At 44.0% G+C, this 18635-nt stretch overlaps 1 pseudogene; it reads right to left on the reverse strand.

Annotated features, from left to right (window-relative positions):
* Nucleotides 1–3928: 3928 nt before the first annotated feature.
* On the reverse strand, nucleotides 3929–18002 carry LOC142488087 (peptidyl-prolyl cis-trans isomerase D-like; annotated as a pseudogene).
* Nucleotides 18003–18635: the final 633 nt, after the last annotated feature.

Below are 18635 nucleotides of genomic sequence, written 5' to 3' on the forward strand. Positions count from 1 at the left end.
TAACCTCCTGCATACTGGAAAATATACTGCAACCTACACAGACCACGACTCTATTACAGTATATATCAAAAGGTTTTGCTGAATTTTCTGATCAAGAGGAAATTACCCAGAATAACGGTGTCAAAGATGCAGAAAACACTAATATTCACTATAACTAACATAACTGCTGAGGTCCAACAACACTTGAAAAATGGGGGGAAAGGGGAAGGGGAGATTACTCTCGCATCCGCTTAGTAAAATGTAAGTTGAGTGTAGTAACACGGTGCAATAGGGATAATGGTAATAGTACACACAGAAGAAGAAAGATTCGCTGTACAATTCACTCGATGAAACAATGCGTAATTATTAATATTTAAAACACTTTATTAAAGAAAATTAAAAATAGTATTAGGTTGGTATAACAAAGTCTATGGCCAATCCGTAAAACATACACAGCTAGACGTACAATACATCTAGATTTAATGCAGAAAACTGGATTGCAATTATCAATCTTACAGTGAATCCACCCGGTAATTAACTTTTACCTGTCTGGTGGAATATTTAATTGTCACTATAGACTATTGTCAGAATAACCTCCAAATTCAATATGAGGATTTGGAGCACAAAAATAACCCCTTTAATAGCCACGATTGAAGCCATATAGAGGATGCAATCATTAAAATATTTACTGCATTAAAATCTTATTGAAGTGCATACATAGAAAGGCAGAACTATGCATGGTCATGATACTCTTATATTGGTTCAAATAATAAAGGCATAATCCCTAAGGACTAGATAAGGGTGGGTGGGTCACATAGATGTTATTGTGTCACCTACTGTAGTATAAAATTAGTGAACTCATCATCCCACTTTGCATTTTGTCACAGTAGGAGCAGTTAGATATTGGTATTACTGATCTCCCTAAACTGAAGCTAATGTGGATTAGAAGGGTGACCTAGGAGATGGTAGCTGAATACTCCCCTGATTATACTGTATCCCTCACCACTGCCTTAGTTGAGCCAATAGTAAAAGTACATGGGGGTAGGGATATTGCAAGAGCCCTATTTTGGCAATGCAATTCCCATTCAGCTTTGGTAATAGATCCAGTCTGCCAGCGACAACAGAGTAGGCACACTAAACGTGTATGTAGCCAGAGGCACAGCTCAATGGCCGCATCAAGTTATAGCCTCAGCTTTTTTCCTGTGTCGGAATACAGTATACAGGTCCCTCTATATAATAATCTCTCTAATCGCTAGTAAAGAGGTTAGAAGCATGCTAATTATCTTCAGAGTCAGGTACAGTTTGTAAGGAATCGGGGGCCACGTCCCTTGCGGCGTGACTCCTCCTTACCCACTACCAGTACTGCAGCGGCTGCTGCCCCTGCCCCCCGTCGCTACCCATGCCGCCGCCCAGTGCATACCTTGAACTCTGCCGTCGCCATCTTGGATTCTGGCACTGGTGTTACAGACCCTCAGCTGGGCTCTACTATTTCCTGGTCTCTCAGCCACTCACGAGCAGCTCCTCGACACGCCTCCGACATGCCCCTCGTCCGGATTGGTCACTGTCGCTTTAAATATCCGGCTGTGACTTCACTTCCTTGCTCTGCATAGCTCCTTGCTTCCTGTGTAGCCTGGAAACTGTGTCGTGCTCCTGTTTGTCTTTTCTCCTACAGATTTGAACCGGCTTGTCTGACTTACCCCTCTGGCTCCCGACTTCAGCTTACCCATCACGATTCTTACCTCTCAGACCCTTGGACACGGAAACGGATTTAACTACGGAACTCTCTATACTCCTGAACTCGGCAAGTACAACGACTATTCTAAATCTTAACCCAGGCCTGGCCACGCTACAACCACGTCCCGGACCCGCTCCCTCTGCTGTCGGTGTGTATATTCAACATCCCACCACAGTACAGGGGACTGGCCTGGTCTATGGGCTGCACAGCGTGACATTATGCAGAGCCCAACAGAAACAGACCTGACTGAGGTGGGCCAACTAATCAGGGGACTTGCGCAATGCATTGGTACTTTGGGAACTCAGATCACAAGCCTGGTACAACAGCTTTCCCAGCTTTCACTACAGCCTATTCCGGCCCCAGCCGCGCAGGGTGGCGACCAGCCATCAGAACTCAGGATTCCCACGCCTAAAGCATATGCGGGTGACCCTCTAGCCTGTCGTGGTTTTTTGAATCAATGTGAAATACAATTTGAGATTTCTCCCAGCCTGTTCCCCACCGGACGCACCAAGGTAGCCTATGTTTACTCTCTTTTAACAGGGGACGCCTTGGCGTGGGCCTCTCCCATCTGGGAGTTGCGTGCGGAAACCACCCAGGATTACCAGCTCTTCCGCCAAGAATTCCAGCAGGTATTTGATATTCCTGCCCGCAGAGATACTGCCGCTGCTTCTCTTGTTCAATTGTCTCAAGGTCGTTGGTCCGTAGCCAAATATGCATTGGAATTCCGGACTGTCGCGGCGGAAACACATTGGAACCAAGAAGCCCTTATTGCTGTGTTTTGGCAAGGTTTGTCCGACTCTGTAAAGGATGAACTTGCAGTTCAGCCCAGGCCCCAGGGATTGGAGGAATTGATCGCACTATGCATACGAGTGGATCAGCGCCTTCAACAGCGCCGTCATGAACGCCAGCGTCCCAGAATTTTCTCTTCTGACCCTATTCTTCCCAGATCCTTCCCAGCTATTCGTCCTGTTCTAGACACTGTGGAACCCATGCAGATTGCCAGTCAAGAGTTCCATAATACCGACAGGATTGCCGATAGAACCCCTGACCGGACTGCCGAAAGGGCTCGTCGCCGGAATGAGGGCCTTTGCTACTACTGTGGATCTCCTGAACATACGGTACGTTTTTGTCCTTTAAGGCCCAAAGAACAAACACGACCAATGGGGCAAGAGGGACTCATTTTGGGGTCAATATCTTCTCACCCTATCTCTGAAGAGGAACTCCCTAAGAGAATTATGCTTCCAGTCTCGCTTGAAGGTCCGAATTTTTGCGTAACCACTGCCGCTTTTCTTGATTCAGGATCCGGTGGTAACTTTGTGGATCAAGATTTTGCTACTCTTAACAAGATTCCGCTCATCGCTAAGAAATCGCCGATTGGTCTCGAGGCTATTGATGGTCGTCCTTTGCAACCTGCTTCATCACGTTAGAGACTCTTCCTCTCCCCCTTTCTGCCGGTACTCATACCGAAATCATATCCTTTGACGTGATGCACTCTCCTGCCGTTCCAGTTATCCTAGGATTACCCTGGCTACAGCAGCACAACCCACGCATTGATTGGAGGGATGGCAAGACAATTCAGTGGGAGCCAGAGTCAGACGCCTCACCATTGCCGGTCATTTCTCCTACCACAGTCCTCGCGGGAGTGGAAATGCCCCCGGCTAATGATTCCGCTCTTCCTGAAGCATATGCGGATTTCATCGACGTGTTTAGTAAGACACAATCGGAGGTTCTACCTCCTCACAGACCTTATGATTGTCCCATTAATCTGGTTCCCGGCGCTGTTCTTCCAAAATGTAAGTCCTACCCCTTGTCTCTTCCTGAAACTGAAGCCATGGCAGCATACATCAAAGAAAACCTTGAAAAAGGATTCATTCGTAATTCTTCGTCCCCAGCTGGTGCCGGTTTCTTTTTTGTCAAAAAGAAAGATGGATCCCTGAGACCATGCATTGATTACCGAGGGCTCAATCTCATCACAGTCAAGAATCGATACCCCCTTCCGCTGATCTCCGAACTTTTTGATAGGCTTCAAGGGGCAAAAAAAATTTCCAAGCTAGACCTCCGAGGAGCTTACAATCTTGTTCGCATCCGAGAAGGCGATGAATGGAAGACTGCCTTCAATACCAGAAGCGGCCACTACGAATATCTTGTAATGCCCTTCGGCTTATGCAATGCTCCTGCTGTTTTTCAGGATTTCATGAATGATGTCTTCCGTGATGTTCTCAATTCTTTCGTAATCGTCTATCTGGACGATATCCTAATTTTTTCTAAAAATCTTCAAGATCATGTCCAGCATACCAGGCTCGTTCTCGCTCGCCTTCGTGTCAATAATCTCTACGCTAAGCTCGAGAAATGTCTTTTTCATCAAACCTCTACTGCCTTCTTAGACTATATAATTTCAGATAAAGGATTTTCAATGGACCCTGAAAAACTTAAGGCTGTTTTGGATTGGCCTCAACCCAACTCTCTCAAAGCCATCCAGCGTTTTTTGGGCTTCTCCAATTACTATAGGAAATTCATCCGAAATTTTTCCACCACTGTGGCTCCCATTACGGCTCTCACCAAGAAGGGAGCTGACCCGTCTGTATGGCCTCCGCAGGCCGTCTCATCCTTCGAAACCCTGAAACAAGCTTTCGTCTCGGCACCCATCCTGCGACATCCCGATGTTAGTCTTCCTTTTACTTTAGAAGTTGATGCGTCTGATTGTGATGCAGGCGCCATCCTGTCCCAGAGATTCTTCCCTCAAGATAAGCTTCATCCATGCGGTTTTTTTTCAAAGAATTTTTCGCCCGCTGAAAAGAACTATGATGTTGGCAATAGAGAGCTCTTGGCTATCAAGATGGCCTTACAGGAATGGAGACATCTCCTGGAAGGTTCCCGCGAACCTATTTCTATATTGACCGACCATAAAAACCTTCTGTATATCGAAAATGCACGTCGTCTGGGGTCTCGTCAAGCTCGCTGGGCACTATTTTTCTCAAGATTTAATTATACTCTGTCCTATATTCCTGGTTCTAAGAACACAAAAGCTGATGTCTTGTCCCGACAATTTTCTCCGGAGGAAAGATCCGAAGAGACCCCTGAAACTATCGTACCCTCTAAGTTTATAATTTCCGCCAACTCATTTGACATTCTCGAAAAGATCGTTGAAGCTCAAAAACAAATTCTGAGTGGTCTAGAGGTACCGGAAGGGACTCTTTATTCCGCACCCAGGTTTCATCAAAAGATATTAGAATGGGGCCACTCTGTCCGTTCAGCCGGCCATCCCGGCTTCAAAAGAACTTTGGATCTTATCAAGCGTACTTTTTGGTGGCCTAATATGGCAAAGATGGTTCACGAATTTACTAGTGCTTGTCCAGTATGCGCACAAAACAAGACTCTTCATCAAAGACCCTCAGGCTTGCTCATGCCCTTGCCAGTACCCGAACGTCCATGGTCACATATTTCAATGGATTTCATTGTGGATCTACCCCCTTCCAAAGGGATGAATACCATTTTGGTCATCGTTGACCGTTTTTCTAAACAGTGTAAAGGAACTTCTCAAGGAGAGAAAGATGCGTCGCACAGCACAAAAATAGATGAAGGCTGATGTGGGATAAAAATAAGCTTTATTTGCACAAGGTGCAAGCGAGTCCTCTTTACGCGTTTCGGCCTGGAAGGCCTTTGTCAAAAGAGTTTTTCTAAACAGGCCCACTTTGTTCCACTCAAAGGACTTCCCTCCTCGCCCACCCTAGCTGATATCTTCACCAAGGAGGTGTTTCGCATCCATGGGATACCTACATCCATAGTCTCGGACCGAGGCACGCAATTTATATCGAAATTTTGGCAGGCTTTCTCCAAGAGGCTTGGCATGGCGCTATCCTTCTCATCAGACTATCACCCCCAGACTAATGGGCAAACAGAAAGACTAAATCAAACGCTGGAACAATACCTGCGGTGTTTTATTTCCGATTCCCAGGATAATTGGGTTGACCTGCTACCTTGGGCAGAATTTGCAACCAATTCACTTCGTAATGAATCCACGCATGAAACCCCGTTCTTCGTGAATTATGGTTTCCACCCAAGTCGACTGCCAATCTCAAACATTCCGATAGGAGTGCCGGCGGCTGATGAACGGGTAACTACTCTTCAGAAGTCATGGATAAAGATCCAGTCCGCGCTTCTTAGCGCCGCTCAGAAATTCAAGTCTCAGGCAGACCACCGTCGTCAACAGGCCCCTAATTACAAGCCAGGGGACCGAGTTTGGCTTTCGTCTAAGAATATCAAGTTGAAGTCTCCGACCCCGAAATTAGCACCTCGATTCTTAGGGCCTTTTCTGATCCAGGAACAAATTAATCCTGTGGCATTTCGTCTGCAACTTCCGTCTTCCATGAGGATTCCAAACGTATTCCACGTTTCCCTGCTCAAACCATTCGTCCAGAGCAAACGGTTCCCTGCTAAGACCCATAGACCCAAACCAGTCACGGTCCAAGGACAACCTGAATTCGAAATCCAGACAATCATGGATTCTCGTGTATCCAGAGGAAAGATACAATTCCTTGTTCACTGGAAGGGTTATGGCCCAGAGGAACGCTCTTGGGTACCCAAGGAGGACATCCTCTTGGACCGCTTCCACAAGAAATTTCCGCAGAAGCCTTGGATGGATCGTCCTGAGGTCGATCCTGAAGGGGGGGTACTGTAAGGAATCGGGGGCCACGTCCCTTGCGGCGTGACTCCTCCTTACCCACTACCAGTACTGCAGCGGCTGCTGCCCCTGCCCCCCGTCGCTCCCCATGCCGCCGCCCAGTGCATACCTTGAACTCTGCCGTCGCCATCTTGGATTCTGGCACTGGTGTTACAGACCCTCAGCTGGGCTCTACTATTTCCTGGTCTCTCAGCCACTCACGAGCAGCTCCTCGACACGCCTCCGTCATGCCCCTCGTCCGGATTGGTCACTGTCGCTTTAAATATCCGGCTGTGACTTCACTTCCTTGCTCTGCATAGCTCCTTGCTTCCTGTGTAGCCTGGAAACTGTGTCGTGCTCCTGTTTGTCTTTTCTCCTACAGATTTGAACCGGCTTGTCTGACTTACCCCTCTGGCTCCCGACTTCAGCTTACCCATCACGATTCTTACCTCTCAGACCCTTGGACACGGAAACGGATTTAACTACGGAACTCTCTATACTCCTGAACTCGGCAAGTACAACGACTATTCTAAATCTTAACCCAGGCCTGGCCACGCTACAACCACATCCCGGACCCGCTCCCTCTGCTGTCGGTGTGTATATTCAACATCCCACCTCAGTACAGGGGACTGGCCTGGTCTATGGGCTGCACAGCGTGACACAGTTTCTTTAGGGTGTTTAATTAGTGCACTCACTGAAATTAACTCCTTGTTGCCCACAAGATAGACTGTATTGTAATATTTGTTGTATCAGTTGAATGCAACCATTATGCCTTTGACAGTCATATCTGTTGCCTCTGTATCATGTATAATGTGCATTCCAGACGTGTTTGCTGATACATACGTTTATGAAGTTGCTAACTTCCCTCATTGAATGCCAAGTTAATAAATATTGCATACAGTATATACTCATGGTATTAATGTGTTAGTTTGCTGTTATAAATAACTTTGTGATGCACAATCACTGAGTATTTAATACAGATACAAACAAAATCCATGCTCTACTCAAGTCAAATGTTCTAGGTTTAAAAGTCCATACAAAACAAAATGGTCTGATGCTTAATCCTCTAAGGCTTGGTTCCTCAGCTCTTAAGGGCTCTGCCAGGGGACACTCACATATACAAATAAAAAGGACCAGCACAGCCTTTTCTTAGTAAAATATAAAATATAACTTAAAAGCCCCCTATTCTCACTTACAGCTAGGGTAAAAACAATGTGCAGAGCCAAGAGACAGAAGACAGAGACAGACTATTAGTATGTGTTCCTGATTTAGGGGACAAGGAGGAGAAGGTACGTTTTCAATTAGGGATACTGGTAAGGTAATTTAGTACTACACAATAGTTACTCGAGGTGCGTACAGTATGTCTAAAGATTATTATGGATAAAGTTAAGATGGTGTAGAACCTTGCTACAAGACATGGTAATAATTGAGGTGTGTGTACCCACTTCAGATGAATGGGGAAAATATGAATCCTTTTTTCAGAACTCTAGGGTTTAGGGTATGCAACATATAGATCCATCCAAACTCATTTTTTTTTTAAGAACTCAGTATCGCAATCCATGTTTCTGATCTCACAGGGTAAATTTATTATGGTTTTTTTTTTATATTCATTTTTATTTGCCATCTGGCTAGATTTTTTTTTTTTTTTATGGTTGGGCATCAGCAACCTTTTATTGGAATTATTTGCTGGTGCCCTTGAGGATGATGAGGACAGCCTTCATCCCGGCAGGGTTAATGAATACTTTTACTTATTTAGGGTGTGAATTGATTGCCAATGTGGCTATCTAGGCCCCCATTGAGGATTAAAAGGCTAGCGTTGTACTCGGTTATTCTTTATTGTAATGTATATTTTGTAACCTGTATTTTCTTAAATGCTTTTCAATGGGCAATATCCCTATTACCCCTATTTGGCTAATAGGCCTATTTCCCATTACTGTGGGTGGGGAGGATAGGGATAGTTGCCCCTGGGTGGGTGGTTATGCCTCGTGGTTGTGGGGGTTGATGGGATGGGTTAAGCACTTAATTATCTTTAGCGATTAGTAAAGCATACTGTAGCTTTGCAATGCTTTACTAGCCCCCAAGGTAATTAAAGGGGATAAGTAATGTATTTTAATATTTTACATTTATTTTTTATTTCTAGCTTACCATTGAAATTTCAATGTGGGCTCCTATTGAGTCGGCATATGTAGCCTCTGTGACAGCCAATGGTTTTATTGTGAATATTTTTTTTTAAAGTATTTCAATTTTTAAAACTGTACATGTATATATTTTTCTCAAATATCCAATAGCACAATTAACCACATGTGGCTAATCGGGCTATTGGTCATTAGACTAGAAGGGGTGGGGGGGGGTTTGTTTTGGAGGGCAGGGTAGGAAGGTGGGTGATGGGGATAATTACCATGGGTAAGGTGGTTTGGACTCCCAGGGGGTAAGTGGGAGGGGGTAACCCCTTGGTTACCTTACTAGCCACTAAGGTAGGGCTAAACAAATACTGCTCACTTAAATAAGAAAGCAAACTACCTTAGATATTCAAACTATTCAAAAATCAAATCAAATGTGAGCGAGTGATCACAGTGGTGAGCAGTGAATAATGATGGACTGAAATTTTTTTGATAAATCCAGATAATACGTGTGACGGTGAAGGGCTACCCAGGCAATTAATTCAGGTATTTGGCCTGGCTGGGTGCCCCTAACCCGATTGGGAATTTTAGAGTGCCAGCTCAGCAACCCAACCAGGGTAATAATACTGCAAAATGTATTCAAAAAGCCTGTGTCTCTCCCCCCAGGGATAAGGGGGCGAGAGTAATACCATGTACCAACTGTATAAGCCATGTAACAGGGTCCCCCTGAGTCAGATACAGTAACTGTAGAGTGTCAGTTCTGCAGCCCAGGGCGGGCTGCAGTCCTATTAATGTGTAATAACATGTCTAAAATGCACCTGCTAGGATTAAGTGGCTTCTATCGCTGTTTAAAGGGTTAATTGAATAAGCATGGGTGTGGTTATGTGGTGGGGCCCGGCATTGCAACACTGTATCACTGTGTAACCACAGACAAGCAAGGGAAGCCTTAACAGCAAACTAAATTGTTTTTTGATATGCAGCGTGCTAGGGGGTAATCATTTAACCAGGTATAGTTATGATACTCTAGCATTTATTTAAAGTCATAAAGGAGAAGTGGCTTTGATTTTTGTATTGTAAAGTTATAGGAACCGGGACATTTACATTCCAACTAGAGTCTAAGACCTCAGGCTCGGGAGGGGGTATCCTTAGTTCTTTGCTTGACCTGAAGTATTTCACCACTGATAGCTTTGTCATCAGGTGCTAGTTCATGAACCTTCTTAAGATCCACCACTGCCTGTTTATTATCTTTCAATCCTAGCCAGCTTTGAGTCCATCTGTAAAGTGCTTTGGTGCCAGATGGATAGATTGCAAGAGCCTCATGACAGCTTTCAATCACTGCTCTTTAGTCAGACAGCTTCAGCTTACAGGCAGCATTGTTCATGTTACAGTTCACAGTTATAAGATTTAACTTCGATATATTGTCATCTCCCGTGAAAGCTTTGCAGCTTTCTACATATCTTAGAGCCTTATTGTTCATCTTTGTTGCCATCTCCCAGTTCTGAGATTTGAACAAAAGATTTCCTATGTTCTTAATGTCTTCAGCTATAGCAATGATTTAACCAACATCATTTGTTTCTACATCAGAGTCCATTGGAAAGTCAGAGAAAAGTGGCACAAGAAGCATCCAAGGGGGACATTACACGCTCATTCCCGTCCTTCAATTCCCCACACACTGCTATCACACACGGCTTTATAGGCTTCTCTTACTTCACTTCAAAGTTTTGAGCTTTGTTGTCCAAGCGGAAACTCTGTAGATAAAACGGTTTTGGATCATTATCTGAAAAAACACTATTTTTATCCTCTTCATCTGCTTCAAATTCGTCTTCAGATAACGCAAAACATCCTGTATTTCCCTTCCATATCGCTATCTTTGGACTTGCCCTTCAATGTGACTCATGCACGATTTCCCTTTCTGTGCATAAATTCTGCTGCAAGGAATATTATTGTAGGGTTAAACCTCAATTTGGCGAACAAATGAGCTAGGAGGGCGCATGGATTTGACTTTTATTTGATCGAAAATGCCTTTAAAACCTTGATTTATACTGGTAATGGGTTGTCGACGGTACAGTACGTGTTCGGTGGATCTCTGAAACTCCAGAGCAAAGATAGACAGCATGATTCATCATTTGTTTCTCGGGTGCTTTCGCAAAACAATGATCTCTTCAAAAAGTGGACACAACTTCTCGGAACGTGCCTCCCAGTCAATAGTTGGATTATGTTCTTTCAACAAGGAAATTCCTAGGATACCAAGGAAGTGTGGCGCATCAATGAGATCCAACTGTAGGATTCCTGAATGTCCATTAATGCAGGTAATTTTCAATGGAGAAGTATGCCACTTCAGAGGACCTGATGGAAGGATTGACCCATCAACTGCTCTGACTATTTATTCCTGTTTCTTGTGATGCCTTGATATCCCCAATTTTTTAGCGAAGCATAAGTCAAAAAAAAGTTCCCGGTCGCTTCAGAATCGATGAAAATGGAAATGACAATGGGATCATGGTCATTATACTGTATATCAGCTGGAAGGTTCATGTGTGCCATGGCCATCTGTAGTGTTAGCAGAACAAGGTGGAGTTTTTGATTTCTTAATGCCCTGGTTTAAGTTCTTGGGGTTCTTGGGTTTCCTGGGACATTTGCAAACAAAATGCCCTAATTCCCCACAATAGAAAAAAAAAATCTTGCTTTTGCCTTCTTTCCCTTTCCTCCTTAGAAAGGGACCCCCGGGTTCCTCCTATTTGCATGGGTTCGGTCAAAGATTCCTTTATTTAACCAACATTGTTTTAATGTCGGACTGAATCTAGGCGTTCATAAATAGTTATGGAGTCCTTCCTCTGTCTTTGTCCCTGACGTTCTTTTAAACGGTGATCCAATTGAAGGACTAAGTCCACTAACCCTGAGTAGGTAACAGTTTTCGGAATAACCTGGACCAAAATATATTTAATCTTGTCTCTAAGACCTCTATGAAACAGGGAAGCCTTTTTATCTTCAGACTTTGCAGATTCTAGCACTAGACGATTAAATTGGGTAAGATATGCCAAACTGTCTCTGTTTCTCTCCCAAAAATCCAGAAGTTGGTTATAGCTCGTCTATCACACATTTGCTGAACTTCTGTTTTAAACTGATCTAGATTGTATAGCAGTATGCTGTCTAAATTCAATAACGGGATAGCCCATGCTGCTGCATCCCCACCCAAATAGGATATACAGTACAGTAATAATTTCAGGAAAAGACATACTGTACCGTAGGCCTGCCTAAAAAAATTAAGTTAACATTGGGTCAAAAATATCTGATATTTCTGGGCAACCCTAAAATACCGTTCTGGCAACGCTAAAGGGATAGTATGGGAAAGTAAAGCAGAATGGGTGGTACCCCACTAGATACTTGAAGGACAGGGAACGCCCGCAGAATAGCTCCTCCATAGCTGCTGGTGGTATGTCTCTCCTGTTTAAATAACCCGGGATGATGTCACGGCTTTCTATAGGTCCGTGTGACCGAGACATTTAAAACCGAGCAGTAGAAACTGGCACCCAATATGAGCTCAAACTGCTTGGACAAACACTATTTGCTGCTGCAGAGGGAAACGCCATATATCCAGCCACTCATCTCACCCGGAACATGCACCAATCCCTGGCAGGGACTACTGACGTGACAACCTGGATCCTAAAGTGTCCAGCTGTATGGTTTTGAACTACAAACTTCACCCGGTGACGCTACCTTAGAGATTGTTTCTTAAATTATTTTAAACTTCTATTCTCTTGTGAGTGCAGGTCCTATGGACGGTGGTCATCTCTAGTTTTAACAATAAACTCTCTTTAATACAGTATTATGCTATGGAGCTTGCGCTTCTTTTTCTTTTTTTCTTTTACTGCACCGACACACTTTATTCGAGTAAATACCCGGTATGTACCTGGCAGATACCTGGAATGCGCCACTCCTAACCTCTGACAAGCCCCGTTGCATTTGCCTTCCCAGCCTGGGTTCATGCCTGGCTGATGGGCGGCTGATCTGTTAAATGATAATGATTAGGATTTAATAGGCTGCAATGCTTCGCGTGTCTACCAGATGGCATAAATTCATGAATTGTAATGCAGTTTATATATATATACTGTGCAGTATTGCAGCCAGCGGGAATAAAATGCTTCAATCCCTGCTTGGAAAATAACTCAATGTACTCGGGCAGAAAACAGTCACAAACCTCAATACACCCGGGTATACCCGAATTCGTGGGACTAGCCAAGCTCGAATAAAGTGTGTCGCCAGTGTAGGTATACTTTGATGTGTCAACATCACTTTTGAAGCATCAGCTTTATCCATTAGGATCAACTATCACCTGGATTTGGACTTTATCTTTTCAATTGAACTTTCAGGCAGGCAGGTAACGTATACTGCTTTATTTTACAAAGATAAATTAAAATCACAGCTAATTTTTCAAGTATAAGTGAATGGACTTTTTAAAAAGTAACTTACATTCATTTTGATTAATGCTGTTTTTAAGTATAAAAGTGGCTGTTTGTTCTGTCCGATTTAAGACCCCAGCTATTTTACTGCTGTGCAACCTCAGCATTAGCAATAGATAAATGAAGCTACGTACTAAGGGCATAGTTAAAAGAAAAACGATACCTTCAAATTATAGCGCTAAAATGTAGGACAAACTTTTATAAAATATGCATCCTACATAGGGTGACTGTTGCAGGGTACATGCAACCACACACGCGGGTTCTCTTGATAAGGCTTATTTATTGAGCCTTAAAAACATACTGCTGCGGCACAGTTTATTCGAGCATTTGCCCGTTCTGTGCCGCAGCAGTAGCCTGGCGCGCGCCCGAGTGTGACGGGCGCGCGCCGAAGCAGCGGAAGAGCGCCCTCCGATCGGGGCGCTCTCCCTCCCGCTGCCGGGTCCGCCGGGTCCGCCGGGTCCCCCGGAACCCCCTGCCGCTGTCCCGCGATCGCGGGACACCAGGGCTCCCTCGGGGAGCCCCTGGACGCGCGTGCAGGGGGCGCACGCTCCCGAAGACGCGTGACCGCGCGTCTATGACGCGCGGCACGCCGAGGGGCGGCCACTAGCAAGCCGGGAAATCTCCCGGCTTGCGGATCTGGCCGCAGTGCAATTAAATGTGTCGCCAGTGTACAGCACACAAAAACAAAATAGCTTTTCTTCAGCATACAAAAACAAAATAGTTTCTCTTCCGCAGACAAAAACAAAATAGCTTCTCTTCCGCATAGAAAACAAGGCAGCTTCTCTTCAGCATGCAGGATACAGACAGTTATCACACATGCACTTTGAAAAACAGACCTTATAGCAGTAATCTCTTCAGTATTTCAGTCCTGTCTCCTGACCAGCTAGCTTGCATGTGTGTACAGCCTGGGGGTTTTAAAACACCTTGATTATGCAGCTGGGGTCAGAATAATTAAGCAGCCCTTCTCAACTGAAACTTAACCTCGTCACTGCTGCACTGCAAGCCTAAACATAGGTTTGCCAGGTATATGGCTGGTGACGTTCATTCACCCTGTTACATTCCTCCCCTGTTAGTGTGTGGCTGGGGCCACGCACGGCTGAAGCCCGATCATCCATTCCTTCTCTAGAAAATAAGTCAGCATTTGAATTTTCTTTTCCAGGCCTGTGCTGAATCACAAATGAGAAGGGTTGGAGGGCCATATACCACCTGGTCAACCTAGCATTGGAGTCCTTCATACTATTTAACCACTTTAATGGAGCATGGTCCGTCACCAGAGTAAAATGGACTCCTGCAAGGTAATGCCTCAAAGCCTCGATTGCCCACTTTACTGCGAGGCACTCCTTCTCAATCACTGAGTAGTTTTTTTCCCTCGGGAACAATTTCCTACTCTGAAAAAGGATCGGATGTTCCACTCCCTCAAACTGTTGTGACAACACTGCCCCTAGCCCTATCTCTGATGCATCGGTTTGCACTACAAAAGGCCTGTTGAAGTCTGGGCTTTTAAGGACGGGATCCTCTGATAGACACCTTTTTATGTCCTCAAAGGCTCTCTGACACTCCCTTGACCATACCACTTGTGTAGGGGCACACTTTTTTGTGAGGTCCGTTAATGGGGCTGCAACTTCCGAGTAGTTGGGGATGAACAAACGATAGTACCTCGCTAAACCCAGCAGAGAGCGTACCTGCGTTTTTGTTTGGGGGTCGGCACTTCTTTCAGGGCAACTACCTTGTCGGCTAGTGGCCTTACTTTTCCACCTCCCACTGCATACCCTAAGTATTTGGTTTCCGCCTTACCTAAGGCACATTTCTTAGGGTTGGCTGTGAGTCCTGCCTCTCTTAGAGATTTGAGGACCGCTTTCAGCCTATTTAGGGAGAGGGAGTGGCTCAGTGAGTAAAGACACTGACTGGCACTGAGAGTTTGAAGCAGGGGAGCCTGGTTCAATTCCTGGTGTTGGCTCCTTGTGACCTTGGGCAAGTCACTTTATCTCCCTGTGCCTCAGGCACCAACAAATAGATTGTAAACTCCATTGGGCAGGGACCTGTTCCTGCAAAATGTCTCTGTAAAGCGCTGCGTAAAACTAGCAGCGCAATACAAGAGCATGTGAAAACAGATGAACCGGCGCCTTAAAGAAATAAAATTCTGACCAAATATAGTCCAATCTAGACGGCTGGGATGAATTCCAGGGAAGTGTCCTCAAAGTAATCTCAAACAAACAAACATGGAAGACAACAACATGAACGAGAAAAAAAAAGAAAAAAGATCATAGTGCAACAAATAACAAATCACTGATATAAAGTAAGCTGTAATAGACAGCAATTTAATAAAAGAATTAAATATTATAAATCAACAAACATGTGTTAGTTGGGCAAAAACCACTATTTAAAGTGATGGCATCCAATGGTGCTAAAATTGAAACCCTACTTACAGCAAAGCCAATAAATATAAACCTGTAGCTCAAAACCACTGAACGCTCCGGTGCCTGGAGGGAAGATGATACCGCTCGATCGCCTGTAAAACCTGCACAGTTAGGAAGCCCAGACGCTGAGGCTCCACGCCGCCAGCCACCACACCTGTCTTCAATGCTGATGAGCTCTGGGATAGGAAGCCGCCCAGGCTCAGTGCCGCCGAAGGATTCCCAGGGATAGTCACGCAGACCAGAAGGTCTCGCGATATACGCTGACGTCACCACTGGTAGCCAGGATGTGGGAAGGGCACACGCAACTGCTAGGGGCTCAGACAGCCAAAGCCACGGGCAAAAGAGGAACGGGCTATCAGGGGGGAAGCCAAAGTGTCTCTGCCAGAGAAAAAAGTCCACCCTACGTGTTTCGTGACGTCAGTCACTTCGTCAGGGGCATGATGGGAAATAGACAAGTGGCAGTACATTTATACTGAAACACAAATTAGCTAATTAGCTTAAAACACAATATTAAAATACACTCACACTAAGCAGACTAATATCAGTGATGATAACATACACAGACCTTACAATAAATGGAAATAAGAAATATATATACAAACAAATGAGAATAAAAATAAAAATAAAAAATAAATATATATAAACATAAAACACCCGTTCTTAAAGGAACAGTACACAAAGAAAACATTCATAGGATTACTCATAACAAGAGACTTAAAACATGGAAGAAAACCTGTACCAATATACAACAAGCAGCAAAAGGGGGCATTACTACAAGGTCTCAAAGGAAAACCCTCACTATTTAACCAAAAATGCAGCTAGGTCAACTTCAATATTAAGACCATTAGGGGATAGCGTTTTGAGTTCATATATCCAATATGACTCACGCTTACTGATACCATTAATTTTATCTCCCCCTCTCCAATTGCCTGGATAACTTTCAATGGCCTGACATTTAAGACCAATAGGGTTCTGGTGATGATGGGTTAAAAAATGATGGGACACACTATGTGTAGTAAGACCTCTTTTGATGTTGTATACGTGTTCGTATATACGTCTCTGATAAGACCTCCCTGTGCGGCCTACATATTGTAGCCCGCACGGGCACTGCAATAAGTATATTACAAACACAGAATGGCAGTTGATATAAGAACGTATATCATATATCTGACTGGTGACGTTGGAACTAAACACACTTTGTTTAGAACTATATTTGCAAGCAGTGCAACTGCTGCAAGGAAAAAAACCTTTTGGTTGTTTCCCCAAAACAGACCCCTTAGATAAATTTGGACAAGTAGGAGCCAATCTGGATTGCAGGTTGGGGGCCTTCCTAAAAATAACGGCTGGTTTTGGGGGGAGAATTTGAGACAAAACGGGATCTCTTAGAAGGATAGGCCAATGATTGCACAAAACCTTCCTAATTTGCGGAGCCATAGAATTATATTGTGTTATGAAGGAGACCGCATTGTTAGAGTTAGATTCTCCTTTATCCTTCTTATATTCTAGAAGGCCAACCCTATCAATACCATGAACTTCTGCCATAGCTTCTGAGAGCAAATCCTCTGAATAGTTTCTGTCCAAAAATTTACTCTTAAGCTCATTCGCCTGAGACGCAAAAACCTCATCATCTGAGCAGTTACGCCTCAGGCGAATAAACTAGCCTTTAGGAATGTTACGCAGCCACTGAGGATTGTGCTGACTAGTGGCCATTACATAATTATTGGCTTGTACACTTTTGAAGTACGTTTTTGTGCTTATTTGATTATTGGCAGAACTAATGTTCAAGTCCAAAAAGTCAATAGAGCTAGGATCGAATTGACACGTAAACTTTAGATTGAGCTGATTGTTGTTAAGATACGAAATGAAAGAATGTAATAATTCTACGCTGCCATTCCACACAAACAAAATGTCATCTATGTAGCGAAGCCAGAGCACCAAGTTTGCTCTAAAGGGGCAGTTATTCCAAATAGAGTCCTCCTCTCACTGCCCCATAAATAAGTTGGCATAGCTTGGAGCAAATCTGGTGCCCATGGCTGTGCCACATACCTGTAAATAAAATCTAGAATTAAACGAAAAATAATTATGGGTTAAAATAAAATGTATACTATCTGTAACAAAATCCTTTAAAACTGATGACAAACTATCATCCTTATCCAGCGTGCGATGTATGGCCTGGCAGCCAAGGGCATGGTCGATCACCGTGTATAGAGATGTTACATCGGCGGTGACCCACACATACCCCGGCTGCCAATCCAAACCGCGCAATGCCTGAAGCGCATGGGTGGTATCGCGTAGATAGGACCTAAGACGGGAAACGTGAGGTTGCAAATAATAATCTATAAATTGAGATAAATTAGATGTAAGCGAACCAATCCCAGATATAATGGGTCTACCTGGTGGGGTGTGAAGATCTTTATGAATTTTGGGGATGATATAAAACAAGGGAATACGGGGATGAGCTTGTAATAGAAAATCATCTTCATCCCTAGAAATAGCTAATTGAGCAACCCCCTGTTCTAATAGTGTGGAGAGTTCTGCAAGAAAGTTAGGGGTAGGAACCGCAGAAAGGGGGAGGTAAGTGGCCGAGTCCTGAAGAAGTCTATCAGACTCTTGGATATAATACTCTTTATCCATGACCACTATACTGCCCCCTTTGTCAGCAGGTTTTATAACTATGGAATGATTACTTTCCAATTGAACCAATGCTTGTTTTTCTTGAAGGCTCAAATTATCTTGACGGATCTTGAAATTGCGACTAGAGGTCTCCAGATCTTGGGTTACAAGATCAATGAAGGTGTTCACAAAATGTCCCTGTGCGTGTTTAGGGTTAAAAGTGGAGGTTTTTTTGAAGGTTTTTGTAACATTATTTATAGGCGGTGCAGCAGTAGATAAATTAGTTAGGTTTGTGGAAGTTTGATTACTTACACTGCTAATAGCATCATTGATGAAATATTTTTTAAGTGCCAGTTTCCTGGCAAATTTCTGTACATCAATGTATATATTGAAGCTATTAGGCCCACATACTGGTGTGAATGTTAATCCTTTTCCTAAAACTTTTTTCTCTACTTCGGTCAGTTGATACTTACTAATATTGAAGATGTTAGACCCATTTACATCTCTTCTTCTAATTCTATTTCGCCTATTAATGCCTCCTCTCTGTCCTCTACGTCGTTTTTTCTTTTTTTCTTGCTGCTTAGGAGCACTAAATCTAAAGGGGGTTTGGATATCGTGGTGACCTTGACCTCCGGAAAGATGTGCTCCCTCTCC

Source organism: Ascaphus truei, chromosome 2 (assembly GCF_040206685.1).
Source record: "Ascaphus truei isolate aAscTru1 chromosome 2, aAscTru1.hap1, whole genome shotgun sequence".
Classification (NCBI taxonomy): Eukaryota; Metazoa; Chordata; class Amphibia; order Anura; family Ascaphidae; genus Ascaphus; species Ascaphus truei.